Genomic DNA, 9930 nt, shown 5'->3' with positions numbered 1-9930 from the left:
TTTCTTACCTGGGGCATCAAATGAAGCAAGTTGCCATGGCGTCAGGCTAGCGACACGAGGTTTGTGGCTTTTTACTTTTGTCTATTTGGTAAATCCTTGATTTTTCTCGGATTTCAGGCATTAGTGTTTGTGTACCCTTCAAAAAAGCCATCTTAGAGGCGATATGATTATCATTATTATTTATTGTTTTATATAGCGCCATCAAATTCCGTAGTGCTGTACAATTGATAACATTATACAAATACAGTGGCAAGAAAAAGTAAGTGAGATTACCAGCATTTATATCTAAATGTTTTTAAATATATTATCTTCATCTAAATTGCCACGAAGAACAAACTAACTAATAAAACAGAAATGATTGCATTCTTGTCCATATTGAATCATTGAAACATTCTCCTACGCTAATCACTTCAACAAAAGTGAAGAGTCGGATCAATGAAACGGGATTGGAAGTTTTGTTTTAGAGATACATAAAAAAAAAAATATATTTTGAGTTTGCTGATCCCATAAAGCATCTGCCGATGTGACACATGCCTCACGACATGGAAATCTCAGAAGACCTACAATCAAGAATGGTTGGTTTGCCTAAAGCTGGGAAAAGTTACAAAGTAATCTGAAAGAGTTTGTCTCCATCAGAGGTAAAATAACCCCAGAGTAACAGCTAAAAGCTTGAAGGAATCATTGGAGCCGGTAAGCATCTCTGTTCATGAGTCTACCATCCTCAAAACATGGCGGCATGGAGCCATGGAGGAAGCCGCTGCTCGCCATTGATGTTTGCTAAAGAGCACTTTGATTCTCCAAACACATTTTATGAACGGATCAAACGAAATCTACTACATGGTTTTAACCCCTTAATGACACAGCCTGTACATGTACGGGCGCAAAATGCATTGTTTTCAATGGGTTTAGGGACCGCCCATTGTCCTTAAGGGGTTAAAGAACAGAACATTCGTCTTTTGGAGCAGCCCAGTTAGAGCCCAGACCTTAACCTATCAGAGATCTTGTGGAATGGTCTCAAGAGAGCCGTTCTCACCGACATGTAAGGAAAACTGCCGACCTTAAGCAGCTCTGTGAGGAAGAACGTCCTGACGTTCCTCCTGGACGCTGCGCGGGTCGGAACTGCAGCTACCGGAAACCCTCGTTAGAGGTTATTTCTGCCAAAGGAGGTCCGACTGGTTATTAAATCCAAGGCTTCACTTACTTTTTCCTCCCCCGCTGAGAATGTTTAATGGGTGCGTTCATTAAAGGCACGATAGATTATCAGAGATTTATTAGTAGCCGAATAGGTTGTACTTATGAACAATTAATGCAGAATCCCATCTAATTCCAAAGGGTTCACTTACTTTTTCTTGCAAAATGCTGCTAAGTTAGTTACGTGTGACTTTGGTAAAGGAACTGTATCACGCATAAGTGTCGCGTATCTGCGCATGTGCGTGGGGGCCATAGCTCAATATATATATAGATAAGCCCCACGGTTCTTTCTTAATTGAACGTTTTCTTCCTGTGCGGTTTTATTTGTTTTTTTCCCCCCCGTTAAATGTTTCCATGGACTGATACGCAGAGAACTGTATCGCTGACACGCACAGCGCAAAATATGTGAAACGCGTTAAGAATGTATTTGTTTGACATCTGGAACCACGCACCCCTCGACGCATTTCGCAAACGCAAGTATAACATATTGTATATTAACAGCCGCGCTCCTCCTCGTTGGATACAAGTACATCCTGTCCTTTTGGCAAGACGTTTAATATGAAAAACCCTCGGAACAGTTCACAGCTTTTAAATACCCGAGCGGAGTTATGAGCCATGTGTGTTTGATCAAAATCTAATTACCGCAGCATTCCGCGCTCGGAAACTTATCTCAACTCATGGAGAATGACGAAACGCGCTCATCTAATTGGTTCAGTGTGGGTGAAGAATCAGGCAAACGTGTGATGATAAGTGGCTTCCAGTGGTAAAGGTTGTCCGTGATCTGGCTCACCTCTCGGTATGAAGAATAAATATCGGTCCCTGGAAAGAGTTACCTCGCTGTCCTTCGCGTTTTCATTCACGGGCTTACAGCTCCGTAATTATCTCACAACAGTCTAACAGAAATCGTTTCTTTTCTAACATGGAATGAATGCAGTGAGCGGTTTGGATTCTTTTTTTGGCGGATGAACAAGTTTTTGTTTAATTGACCCCCCCCCCAAAAAAAATAACTTTTTCTTCCTCTGTTTATCTCTTCATTTGTGTTGAAACAGCCATCTCTTTCATAAATACGGTTTAATACAGACCCACCACCAAAAACAAAAAATACATTAAACCGAAAAAACTCTGTGTTTACATGTATTTCTTGGTGTATTATTTATTTATTTAGCGCCATTATATTCCATAGCGCTGTACAATGGGTCCATAGGACATAAGTAGAGCATAACCCTAACGATCTGGACTGACGGAAATAAATGGTTAGGAGGGCCCTGTTCTAACAAGCTTACAATCTATAAGAGGATGGATTAAACCATTTTATAGATTGTAAGCTTGTCAGATGTCTGGTTTCTTCTTGTTTTCCATACTAAGTAATGGCGACGTGTCCAAAATAATTGTGGTCTAGTAGGACGGGGCATTGTCTCTTCCTCCTTGCTCGCTCATTAGACCCAGCGGTAGCTTTGTCTCATGATGTATTCCATGGCATCTTTAGTAACCTCTGTTGATCGCTGGGTCTCCAGCACCAGAGATCTCCAGCACCAAAGGTGGAAGGATTTTGCAGAACCCCCCCCGATTCATTTACAACAGGGACCGCACAGAAATTTAAAGGAACTATCAGTTCATTAAAAGTAGTAAGTGCATTAAAAGTGGTAAGTGAAGGACCTCAGGGTTCTGTCCTAGGCCCACCGCCTTTTAAATGTCTTTGTTAATGATCTTACAGTGAGTAAGGCAAGGAGATTTTTGGAGGACTGGGCAGCCATGTGGCAGATGAGATGTAATATTGACAAATGTAATGTTATGCATTTGGGGAAAAGAAAAAAATGTCCACGTGTAATCATTAAATGACAAGGACTTGGGAATAGTTGTAGACAATAAACTTCACAATAATGTTCAATTAAATTACTTATTTAAACTCCGCTCCTTTTTTCTTACTCATTCTGCCGGAGCCAGTCGTAAGGGAAGAGCCACTTCATGGAGGGGACTCATCATACAACTCTTGTATTAATAAGTTAAGATGGCGGCTATCATGGACGTTGGGAAGGTGGATTTTATACACAACAGGTTATTTTAACCTGTGAACACGGATACAACGTTTCTTTGACCTTGTTTACCCGCCCCACGTAGGATATGGAAAGCGACAGGTCCACTTTACGTTACAGATGACTTAAAATATCATTTTTGTTTCTGCCCATACTCCGTTCCCGTATTAAAAAAAGAAATGAATCCTCCGCACAGAAAGTTCCGAAAAGTGCTAAGCGTTGCAGATACCTTTACCTTCTAAAGAAAATAGAATGTGACTCCAGGCACTTATGCTAAAGCTCTTTTTTGGCAAATCAGCTTTTTTTTGTATCGAATCTTGCTTGATTGAATTTCACTGGAACTGCCACAACGAATGCTATTATCTAAGTACAGTAATTAAGGAAATAGTCCTTGTCACTCTAAGTGTATAGGCTACGTCTATTGTAATAACGTTAAATGATAAAGGAATTTTTGAATAAAGGGCGTCTGCTGAAGCGTGGTGGCTTCTGACATTAAATGAAGAAGTGCTTGGAATAATTATTCCAGCCGTAGTCATAGATTCCCTTCCTTAAAACTTATTGCGCATTCAAATTTAAAATTCCCAGTACAATTACATCGCCTATAAAGCTTTAATTATTCTCTAGATCGTTGTTGTCCAGGAGGTGGCTCGTGGACCTCTATAGTCACCATGTATGGGTCAATCTCATTCCATTAAAAAAAGCTAAGAAAAAAATCTCAAGATGTCTTTTTTTTATTGTTTAATCAGATTTAATCAGATTTCTGTAGCAACAACCTAAAGCCCTGCTTTCATGTCACATGACAATTAAGCGTTCCCTGAAAAAGCGACGAAAGACGCAAAATCACACCTAATTAAATATATATTATTTTTTGGAAGGGTTTAGGCATTTGGTGGTACTTGGAACAATGTTTATAAAGCTTCAATTAGCTTTTAACTCATTGAAATTCCCCATAGTAAGTAGAACAGAACCTTTAACCCCTTAATGACAAAGCCTGTACATGTACGGGCTCAAAATGCATTGTTTTCAATCGGTTAAGGGACCACCCATTGTCTTTAAGGGGTTAATAGCCTGTCTCATATACCCCATAAGTTAATGTTGTACGCCCCTACGGCCTCTGTGTTCCCCACATAAAAAAAAAATACATTTGCTATCAAAGCGGGAACACATCAAAAAGAACCGTCGGACTCCTCATCTGAATGCCAGATATTTTCAGGCAGACCTGAGTCCATTGATTTCATAATAAAAATTTAACTTTGGAATTAATTATTAATTTTCACTCCGAGCTGATGCAGTCCCTGTGGTGGTCCATTAAATTTTTACTCCAACCTTGCTAGGATCCTTCTTGTGCATAGAAAAAAAAAATAAAGCAGTATGTTTAATTAATAAATGCGTCAGATAACAATGTGACAAGACCCCGTTTGACCTTTGAAAGTTAAGAATTGAATGAGGTCAACTTTGGGTGAAAAAAAATAAAAAGTTCCCTTCTTTTAGGACTGTGGGTTTTGTCCAAAGTTGTTTTTGAGGTCGATACATTTACGACTTTACCTGCCAAAGCGACCCCAATGAGACACTATAGTCCCCAACAGAATGCTAAAGGAATGGCCTTGAGGAAAAACACACAAAAAAGGGGAGCGCACAACCTGAAAGTCATACATATTCAGATTCCTGGGTTTCAGCTAGAATAATAATGACCAATAAATACATAACACATAGAATTCAGCGAATGCCATAAAAAACCACTAATATGTACATTCCTTTGATGCTTTTTAGGATTCTCTTTCTTATATTTTTTGTGCATATTGCCAGGTTCTGACCAAACCTTAGGGTTGAGCACCGCTCCTGCCACGGGTGCCTCATTAATGGTGTCCAGAGAGGGCTTTAAATTGCTTCAGTAGTGGGTAGTCCCACCGATTCAGCTCCTTGGCAAGCGATGTAATAACGGATCCATACCTTAGGGGTAGGGCGCTGGAATTTTGGACATTTCGATTGTTGTATGGTTATTATTTTTGAGGAATCGTTGCCGCCATAGGTTTACTCAACAAGCACCAGCTGATTGGTGTGGAAGGAGGATTATTTGGGAGGACACCCTTTACCTATTGTTTATTTATACATACAATGTTGTGTTTTTTCGTTAAATATATATTACCGGTATTTTATATATATATATTAAAAGTTAAGTTTTATATTTTCAGTTTACCTCCCCAAATAACAAGCTGGGTCGAGCGAGCCTGGTATTGGTTTTGAAGTTTGATGTTCTCCTGTGGACCCCACCTGGCCTCCCTCCTCCCTTATAACAGAACACCCCTCCATTCTGCTATCCCTTGCTCTCCCCTTCCTCCACAGCTGTTGGGTATAACAAACACACAAAAAAACAAACAAAAAATTGGCCATTATTTCCCTTTTAATGTTTGCAGAATCAGCGAGGTCATATCACACGTTTTTCTCCACCGCCATGCAGCGGGGAAAATATATCGAGAGAGTTTTGCGGTGAAAGTTGAAATATCCCCTCTATTCATAGTTGTGGTTTGGAGATAAACAAAGCAATGGATTCCGTTATTACGGCAGAACTCCGGCGGGACCAAAGAGATATTCTCGCTAAAGCTAAATCCCAGCGTTCTCCAGATAAATAAATGCATTTGTAATGGAAGTGAAATCCTATAACGGCAGGTCGCCTCGTACGGGGGAAAATCCGCAGAAATCGCTAGCGTTATTATACTTAAAAAAAAATTAGAGGAAATCGCCGTGAGGTAACAGGGTCATGTAGGGATCACCGTAATATGAGAAAGGTAGATGAATGTTACAGATGGTAATGCAGCCGCAATCCTGTAACGTATATACCTTCACTTAAATACCGCTCCAGGCTATAAGGCAGAAGACATCGTAGAAAGAGAAGGCTTTGGTAGGATCTGTAGAACATTCTTTTGTGGAATTCTAGTTACTATGTTCTGGGGGCACAATGATACAATGTGTATAAGAGTCATGTCGTGGTCCTGCGGAGCGGCGGGCAGAAGGGAGAAGAGGAAGGTCTCGCTGAAGTCTTCTGGGAACCTTAAGTGAGAAGGTTTGTCGGGATCTCGTCTCTAACACAAATAATAAAAACGATATGAATAAACTGAGAGCAAATTCAAAATGAAGGTAAAGTCCCCGGCGTCCTCCTCTATTGCTTGTTCACTCTGAGTTGATATATGGGGCAAACATGACCTGGTGTCAGGGGCGCGACTAGAAAACCACCGGGCCCTGATGCGAAAATTCCCCCCAGGACCCCCAACTTCAACAGGTAGTCTGCCTTCTTTGCCCCTTGCCCCACCTCCTTTTAACTTAAAAACATATGTAAACACATAAACTACTCACACTTACTCATACTCACTAATACACACACTCCATGTCACCCCACTTACACATCCATGCTCACACACACCTTGTTTCTAAACAATTTTCAACCGATACGAGGAGACAGGAAGAAGGTCGCATCGGGGCCCCCTAGAGGCACAGGCCCCGTCTGCTGCCACCCCTGTAGTAAAGCCAGTGCCTGGTGTTCCCCATGCCACTTGTGGGGTACATAGGGGGGGATCTGGGATCCACAAGGCATGAATCTCAATGCCTGCCAGGGGCAGTGGTCACCAGGGGAGCAGTGTAGCCGGGCACCCTGCCACTTAGACTGATGCCATTATTGGCAAAGATGAGACTTAAGACAAATAAGCATTCCCACGCCTTTTTATTCCAAATTAACTGACTTAATAAGGCTATTTTGTCCTATATTGTATCAGCACCAAAGTTTTACCTTATTGAGATGGTGGTAGATAAGTGGAACAGCCTCCTGGCAGATGTAGCAGAGACTAATACAGTGAGGGAATTTAAACTTGCATGGGGCAGGCATATGGCTCCTGAACCATGAGGACGAGGCCGAGGACTGATTAAGTCACCAGTTTGGTTATTAGGTTATGTAAAATAGCAGCGTCTCCTTGGCAGACCATCTTGTTCTGCCATTTTTCCACTAGATGGCAGTATGTTAACTATTTGAATGCCAGTAAAGTCCATGTCAGTCGTTTCTTATGTTACTGGCGTCTTGTCAAAGATGGATTTGTAAGGTCTTGTGTTCATCATAAAGAAATATTTCAGTGCAGGGCCTGTGCTTAACTACAGGATCTAAACTTAGTTACAAGAGCGACTCTTGGCTATTGGACGTGTACTTGGATACAGGATTCGGGCTTAGTAACAACCGGCCGGAGCCCAGGACCCGGCTACGGGGCCCCCATCCTAGTAACCAAAGTAACTGCACTTAAAGGAACAGTCCACCCAAACTTTCTGGTTATTTACTGAAAAGCAATGAAGTCTCCCCTACTCTAAGCGTGAGACACCGTGGAGGTCTGGTAACCCATTTTGGGGCATCAGCCCCGAGACTAACAGAATGAGGTCATTCGATGAACCTGTGACATCAAAAAGTAGTCCAGAAAAAAGCAATGCAAGTGAAGTACTCTGTGGTTACGCCGCTCCATTTTACCTCTACGGTATCTCTAAACCAGCAGTACTTTCATCACAGGCCTTATAAGTAACCCAGTCCTATCCTAGGGGGCAATTGCTATATTAGGGGGAGATCTCTGGTTGTTATGGTTTCCCAGTGCATCTGAAGGCTCGGACTGTTCCAAAAACAGGACCAGATTAACCAAGGGGCGCAGGCTGCAATCGCTCCAGGGCCCCGGTATGGTAAGGGGCCCTGAGCCCCATGTACTATTGTAGGCCTGAGCTGCTATAACCTGTGTGGCCTGTGAGCCCCGGGGTAATGTGAGGAGCCATCAAACACCACCAGAGCGGAGCCGCTCCACAGCAGCATCCGTCGGCACGCAGGCAGGGGGGAGGGCTTTAGGGCACATAGTCTCTTCCTTCTCTGCACTTCTTTCCCTCCATTTTGTGCCGAGTCACAGGCTGCGCAGGAGCTTATGCCCTGCTGGTGAGGGGACTGCGGGCCCCAGGAAGTTACTTGAAGTGATGATGGCGGGTTTTTTTGATACCCCTTGTGTTGTGTGGTATATGTAATATTTTGTTGTGCCCCACATTATATATTTTTTGCCAATTATCCTGATATGGATGGAACAGTCTTGACCAGGAGTTATATGCCACCTGCCAACAGTCATGCCCAATGTCGCAACATATTGGCACTTTATTGGCTTCACATGCGCAGTGCCTATTTGCACAGGTGCCAACGCTTAATATCAACAGATTGCGAAAGAATCATAAAAGAACGTGGAGTCCATTTTGTGTCTTATTTCACATTCATTATTTAATTATATTCATATATTTTATGTTTCATTAATTAGATTTTATTTCTATTGACGAGAATAAAGAAGGGGCCTGTTTCTGCACCAAGGGCCCAAACACCTTAATCTGGCCTTATTCACATCATGTACCTTTTAGCTTCAGTGAAAATTTCTCAGGGAATGCCTAGTGGTCATGTGATGGCGAGTGACAAGTTTTCCCATAGAAACTGAAAACAAGCTTCATAAAAGCTTCTGTTTTTAAACGATTAGACATTCTGAGGACAGAAACGAATGAAAAAATTATTTGTCAATATATAAGATTTACTATGTGTCCCCCCCCCCATTGGCACTGGTAGAGTTAATGGTGTTTGGGTATGTGCAATTAATTAGGATTCGCAGGGTAAATAACGTTTCGAAATATTATTGAAGTTAGATCATTCTGAAATGGAATTATGCTAAAAACGTATAACTTAGCATGTTATAAACAGGGAGGAAGTATGTGTAACGCAAGATGAACGTGGCAGAGACGTGGCAGGGAGTCTATTTATAATCTGAATGGTGGAAGCAGCTGCACCCCCTGCTGCCACTTTTGATTTATTGGTTGATGTTCATATCCTAGTTGGGTCCGTTCCATTATTACTGCTACGTGCTACATCCTGACCACGGATCGTACACAGACCAAACCTTCAACGCACAGGTTTCCATGACCTGGGTCTTCTCAGCAGAAAAAACAGCCCCTATCAGCATATTGACAGAAGCCAAGGTAGATTTGCGTTGGCTTTGGTTAAGGGTCATTGAAGTGGACTTAAAATGGTGTCATCCACTGGCTGTTCTAAAGAAAGGTCTCAACAAATGGGAGAAGAGGAGGGATTTTTTTTTAGACATCTCGGGTCTGGCTTTAGTCCATGGTCCTCCTGAAGAGCTTGGCCAATGCAGTGATTGGGCTTAGTCCACCATTGACTCAGCCAGAGCTATCACAAAGACCATAAAGCTGGGGTAGAAAAGGCATCTATCTACCATGTTTTTTGTGAAGGGCTTGCAAAAATCCTTGGGGCATATGGGGAATTTGCCCAATCATCTTTCACTAAGCCTGTCGCCTGCTTCAACAGTCGGGGTTTTAACAGTATTGTTTAACAGTATTGTTAAAACTAAGTATTCAGCAACCAAGAATGATGGTCAAAAATGAAGGTAACCTCCTTGGAAGGGTGCATGGAGGCTTAATACAGACAAGGAAACCAAATCAGGATTTTTGTATACTTTGCACACCTTGTTACAAAGTAGCTCAGCCAAAAAAAACATGTGAATCATATGGGTTGAGGGCAACATTTTAATAACATCATGGTCACCAGGATGTTCATAGGCATGTAGAACCTCATTTAGGCGATTTGTTTGCAATTGAATTTCCCTAACAGGTTTTCCTTTGCTAATGACCTATGACCTTTTTTGTCGTC

This window comes from Sceloporus occidentalis, unplaced genomic scaffold, assembly GCF_023333645.1.
Source record: "Sceloporus occidentalis isolate IW3139 unplaced genomic scaffold, rSceOcc1.0.p SCAF_122, whole genome shotgun sequence".
Lineage (NCBI taxonomy): Eukaryota > Metazoa > Chordata > Lepidosauria > Squamata > Phrynosomatidae > Sceloporus > Sceloporus occidentalis.
Note: the sequence above shows the minus strand (reverse complement) of the source record.